The sequence below is a fragment of the Apteryx mantelli genome, chromosome 30 (assembly GCF_036417845.1).
Source record: "Apteryx mantelli isolate bAptMan1 chromosome 30, bAptMan1.hap1, whole genome shotgun sequence".
In the NCBI taxonomy this organism is placed as follows: domain Eukaryota; kingdom Metazoa; phylum Chordata; class Aves; order Apterygiformes; family Apterygidae; genus Apteryx; species Apteryx mantelli.
Window position 1 is genome coordinate 6466558 of NC_090007.1, and position 6000 is coordinate 6472557.

A 6000-nucleotide genomic window follows, 5' to 3' on the forward strand; every position below is an offset into this window, starting at 1 on the left:
ACACCCGGCCCGGGCAGCGCTAGCGTCTGCATTCCCGCTGCTTGAATCAGATGCATTTCCTGGCAGCTCTGGCCACCCTGGGGGCTCGCGGCGAGCACAGAGGTGGCAGGACACGCCGGAGCAGGTCAGCAGGGCCCGGCTGCCACCCTGCCCCGGAGCGCAGCTCCCAAGGGTCGGATGCGGTTGGAGGCGTAAGTGGCTTCCCCGCCGCCCAGGTTGCTTCTCCCAAGGATGTGGCTCTGGGCCCCAGGCACCACCGTGGCCAGGATCCTGCTGCGGACAAGCCACCCCGGGGTAGGACGCCTGTGGTGGGGGCTTACCACGGGTGTTAGGACAGCCTGGCTTCTCTTTCCACCATGCCCCATGTGCTTCCTTTGCTTCATCTCCATGCTGGGAATTGCCCTCAGCTGGACCCAAAGGGGTTTCCCCAGCAAAATTGCCCCGTTCGCTCCCCTCGGCTGCTCCCACAGGCATTCGATGGCCATCACACACGTTTCCCCCCCGTTTTCCTCCAAGGCAGCATCTGCCTTCATTCCGCTCCAGGGTGAACACAGGCCAGCTGTAAACCCCCCTGCATGGGGAAAGGAGGTGGGGGGCACTGCCTGAACACTGGGCGCCCCCAGCTCCCTCCCCTTTGCCTCTCGGCCACCCCTGCAAAAGCATCGCCCAGGCCGGGAGGCGAGGGCCGGCGAACCTCCCGGCCACCTGCCCAGCTGCGGCAGGCAAGAGGCGGCAAAGAGCGACGGCTCCTTTCCTCTGCAAACGCATCGTCTCTAAGGAGCCCTGACGCTGGGCTCCCCCGCCACCGCCTTGGGCCTCGCTCATGGCCATGCAGAGCACCGGCCCGGCTGCCGTTTCCCTTGAAGGCCGCAGAACTTTCTCCTTTCATTGCAATAAGTTATTTCAAAGGCCTGCGCTTCAAAAACATTCAAACCCAATTTACGCGCCAATGCCATAAATGTTCCTTTTATTGCGCACGCAAAATAACCCTCGGCAATATGATTCCCGTGAATTTATGGGGCTTCCAGAGCCATTAATTCAGGCCAGGTCTTTTCTTCTTTTCTTTTCCTAAGTTGAATAATTCATAAATGCTTCACGCTGGAGCGGCCTTTATGAGCATTATTACGATCACTCGAACGTGGCAATGCCTGCAAAGTTATTACAATAGCTTTAATACACCACAGACTCCCCCGCAGCTTGGAGAGCAGGGTATAAAGCAGCTCCGTCGTCCTCTGGATGGAGGAGTCCTCCGGAGAAGCCATTTACTCGGCCAAATAACACGGATCTTGTCGCTCATAAACGTCTTTTCGAATTGAGTCAGGGCTTGGGGCGACTTTTCCTTCGCTGTGCTCCAGCCATGGCGGGTTACGCATATCGCTGGCCGCCCCAGCCAGGCACGGCTTGAGCCCCCAGGTCACCAACGCGATTTTCAGACCCAAACCTGGCAAACGTCATAAGTGGTCAGATGGGCGACAGCGGGGCTGTTACGGGCACAATGTGAAAACCGTTGGTTTCTTCAAGGGAAAGAGGCAACTACAGCTGTTGAACTACACCTAGATGGAAACAGGGAGTCACCACACTTTGGCATCCCTCTCCTGGGGCCCAGAGCCGCCCAGGGAGCAGCTCAAGGACGGGGCTTTGCAGGCGCGCATGGCTTCATCTCCTCGTTCTCCCACGCAAATTGGGTCACCGTGGAGAACCGAGGTCCAGAAATAGCCCAAAACCAGCGGCAGCGTGCCCCAGCTCCCCGAGAGGCGCTGCCGGACGCCAGGGCCCTGCAGCACCCACCCCCACCCAGCCTGCGACCACCCAGAAGGAGCTGCATGGAGAGCCCGCGAGCCCGGACCGCCTCCGGACCGCCGCCGCGCCCCGCGAAATCCGTCTTGTCGTCCCACCCGGAGCTCCTCCGGTAATGGCCCTCATATCTCAAAGGTGTCCTACAGCCACGGAGGTGCAAATATTTATCCATACTTGGAATTGCAGAGTGAAGCCTAACTAAGCGTTCCCAGACCCTTCAGCGAGTGTTGTTTTAAGACCTGGACCGTGGACACCTGGCTGGAATTAATCAGCAGATGTGACCGCCAAGGCGGAGCGAAGCCCTTATTAACCCTTCACGGGGGAATGCCAAGGTCGCGGTGGGGGGGGTTCGCTGGGGTGGCCTCTGCCCAGATTGCTGCTGTCAACTGCTCGGGAATCCCAAAGTGAGAAATGGTCTGCACCGAGCACAGCGTGAACCGGTAGCAAAATTTATCCTGTTCCTGTCACTGCTTGAAGACTGGCCGTGCCAAGGCGCTTGCTTATGAATAGGAATAATAAATGTTTATAACTAGATAGTAAAACACGAGAGCAAGCCACCTTCTACATGGGCTCTAAATCAATAGGAGCTGAAGGAGCTTTCTGAGGGAAAGCATTCGCTTTTCTCCAGGTGGTTTTAAGTCGGGTACATCAGCCAGGGCTTCCCAACATGATCAGAAATCCGAGCTCTTTAAAAGGGATCCGGGAGGAAGTGCAGATCCGTGAGTGCCCCATGGCCTCTCCCATCTCAGCTCCTCTCCAGCACCGGCCTCGCTGCCCAACAGCTTGTGCTTTCACCATCTCCCAGCGAGAAACCCAAGACAAGGCATGGCAGGTTTTACCTTAACACTAACCCTTCCAAACCCCAGGTGGGGCCACGGCCGACATTGACAGACTGCGCTGGGATTAAAAGACTGGCCACCTCTGCCCCGCGCTGCTGGCCCTTTCCAGCACAAGACAGGAGGTGATGGAGCTCACCAGCTTTGGAGCGGGGATGGAGCCGAGAGCCGGGCAGGTGCAAAGCTGGCCGAGGAGCCCACCCAGCTGACCCAGGGTTTGCAGCTTCATTGGGGGTGGGCATGAAGAGCAAGGAGGGGGGGGGGATATTTTTAAGCGGGTAAAAATCCTTTGCAGGAATCTCACCCATCAATCCATCTGAGTCATCTCCCATCCTCCCAGAGGTGTGAAAGAGGAGACTTGTTTTCTCTGCCGCTGCCTTGTAATACCCCTCTGCCGCTAAGCGAGTCTGACTGTGGGACTTGCTGTGGAACAAAAAACACATGTAAATATAAATATATATAAAAATATGTATGTATATTTATATATTTTAAAGCAGAGAAGAAAAACCTTCCTGGATCCCTCGCTGTAGATATTAGCCCAATGCCAGCTATAAAACACTGCATTCTTGAACGATGTTGGTTTTCATGGCCCATTTGCTCGTTTGCTCCAATTTCCCCTCCTCGCCGACTCCAGTTGCTGGCAAACTTCAGAGACCGTTTTCTGTAGCCTTGCTGGCAGGCTGGGATCTTGCTTTCTACAGCCAAGTGGAGGGTGGGAATCAGGGGACAGAATGAGGCCAGAGAGGATGCCAGAGAACCATAGGAAGGAGAAGACAAAGAAGGAGGACACTGCACATGGCAAGAGAGGGCTGGAGGTCAGAGGAGTGAGAGGAGACCTGGAGAGAGGAAGAACCAGAATGAGAGGTGAGTCGAGGAATGAAGCACGGAAGAGGAAGTGGATGGGATGGAGGAAGGGTCATCTCAGCCATCCATCCCCCTGCATTCGAGCAGGATCAGGCCTTTCTTCTCTTCTCAGGCTGAGATGGAAGCAGCTCAGGCTGCTGGTCCCTCTTGAGCAGCTCGAAGAAACGGCCTCACTGGTTCACGGGTCAGCCAGGAGCAGGGTCCAGCATCAGCTCCCTGGGGAGACAGCTCAAAGCATCACCAAAGCAGCAGAAGACCACCCTGGGCGAATCCAAGGACAAGGTCCTCACACAGCCAGCACTGCTGGGTCAGGCCAAGGGTTTGGACAGCCCCACAGCTTCTCTCCAACAGCAACCGCAAGGAGATGCCCAGAGAAACATAAGAACAAGCACATAAGACATTTCTCCAAGTCCTTTCCCAGTCTGCAGCTGTTTCCAGCTCCAAGGGACTTCTGAGCCAGATGCACTTAGTGACTCCTCAGCAATTTCTCCTCCGTTCAATTGCCCAGTCTCCCCTTAAACCCATATAAACTTTTTGCATTCACAGGCTCCTTTGGCAACAAGGTCGTGGCGCGAGATCCAGTGGCCGCCTGTTGACATAGCTCCCTCCAGCTCTGGAGGACCCCCACGTCCATCAGTGAGGATGGACAGACTCACAACCTCCTCTGTCCTCCAGACCACGCAACCCCTGATCCGCTGCCCAAGTCACCAGACGCTGCTTCCCTCTCCAGCTGGACACCAGGAAATGCACAAAGACTGGGAGGAACAAACTCATTGTAAAAACAACGAGGAACTTCCAAATCTGCGTCCTGCTGCAGCAAACGAAGAAGTCGTCCCATCGGACCAAGCATGGCCAAACCCAGCCAAGACCCAGGACACCTTGCACTGTGGCTACCTTGCCACAAAACTCTCCACTCACCCAGTCAGGACCAGCCCCAGCCAGGCAAAAAACCCCACTCACCTGACAGTGCTGCTCATGCCCCAGACTGGCCTCCGGCACAGCCCGCTCCGGCTTTCCGTACTCGGGGCAAACAAACAGGCAATCGGGGAGGGAGGACTTGCTAAGTGCCACGGAGGCGGACACGGAGCAGATTTTCCTGCTGACGAGCCCCAAACGAGCCCCGTGACGCCCTTGCGTCACGAGCTATTGCATTTGGCGTAAACACTGTCGCCCAGGACAGCGCCGTAATCTCTGCCAGATGCTTTTGCTCCTTTGCCGTAGGCCTGATCCAGGGATCCAACCTTACCTGGGGGAGGGAGGGAAGTGATAACCCCAACCCGGGTCCACCCTTCCTCTCCTTTTTGCCCCCAAACCTCTTTTGCTCATACAGCTGCTGCACAAACGGCTGCTGCAGGATGCGAACGTGTTTCTCCTTTGCCCGCTGCGTGTCTCACCAAAGGCATTGCGGGGGGAGGTGATAAGGCTTTAGCCCGGCATGGAGCAGGGGAAGGGCAGGCTGCTGCCCCAAAGGGGTTTTTGGGAGGTAGCCATGAGCCTTCAGCCCGTCAGAGAGTTTAACTCAGCCTGGCAGTTCGGGTCTCCGTTGCCCCGGGCTCCAGCTCCAACGCACACAAACTTGTCTCGCAAAGCCAGGCCCAGCGTGACGAATGTTAAGACAGGACTAACGAGCACCTCCAGCTCCGGGACAGCCCTTAGGATGGCGCAGGAGCGGGGTCCCAGGCACGCGTGCAGCTGCCGCTGCAGAAACCCACGTCCTCATCTAGCTCCGCTGAGGCTGCCCGCACTCAGCATGCTGGTGGGAGCTGCCCGGGTCGTTCATCCCCACCACGCCAGCGAGGGATGCCTGCCTCCTTGGTCTAGCAGTGCCAACAAACCCTCAACCAAGGAAGGCTCTAGTTTCTCATTTAGGTGCCTGAATAATGCTACTGGGATTCGAGCAGGACAGCACCAGCCTCTGGCTTCGGCTTCCTGGTGCGACACACTCCAACTTTCCACCCATGCTTTCCATGGAGCCGCAGTGTGGGAGGCTCCTGGGAGTGAACGGCAGCGCTGGACCACAAGGACGGGCCCTGAGATGCCATCAGTCTGGTTCAAGGGTTTCAGAGAGGAGAGAGGAGAGGGCACGCGACAGTCCCTGCCTCGGTCCTGTCAACCATGCAAATCCCAGCTCTGCCAGATTTGCCTTTCCAGAGAGGTTTAACAGCCACGCAGAGGGATAGGGCAATCACAAAACTATCGTGATGCTGGTTTTCATTTGCCTCTGCCTTGGCCTCAGCTCCTTGCAGCTTCCAGCAATGTTTGGGACTTACCTCCTTTTCCCTTAGGACATGCATGTCCTCACCGATGCAGATGGTGCCCACTTGAGTGGCCTATGCCTTCTCCTGTGAGCTTCTCCTGAGCTTGCTCACCCTCACCTGGACCTGCAGAGCCTTTTCCAGAGCAGGACATGACACCTGGGGCCTCCAGCGGCCCCGCACTACTGCCAGGAGTCCAGCCTCGGTCCCACCTCTGCAGCCCCTCCTTGATGCCTCTCCTGGTGGCG